We start from the raw sequence: 306 nt of genomic DNA, 5'->3' as shown, positions 1-306 counted from the left end.
CAAGGTGAAGCAGGGAACGGCCATACTTTTGTTTTCCCGCTCTGCTGGAGATGGGCTATGTGTCACCGTTTTCCGTTCTGTGATTCAGCCTTCCTTTCTGTAAACGAAGGGCCACACCCCTGGAGGAAAAGAGAGCCTGTGGTTCTCTGGGATTATTAACTCACAGCAGCCTCGTGCGGTCCTCAAAAATGCACAGCTGTACAGCCACCTAGGGTAGTAAACAAAGTATAAATAGACACGTTGCTGGCGGGGCTTTGCAAACGCTGCCGGGGCTTTGCAAACGCTGCCGCTGTGTACCTGACGACA

Source organism: Puma concolor, chromosome A3 (genome assembly GCF_028749965.1).
Source record: "Puma concolor isolate L17-30 chromosome A3, mPumCon1.1.hap2, whole genome shotgun sequence".
In the NCBI taxonomy this organism is placed as follows: Eukaryota; Metazoa; Chordata; class Mammalia; order Carnivora; family Felidae; genus Puma; species Puma concolor.
The sequence above is the reverse complement of the archived record's forward strand: the minus strand, read 5'-3'. Positions refer to the sequence as shown.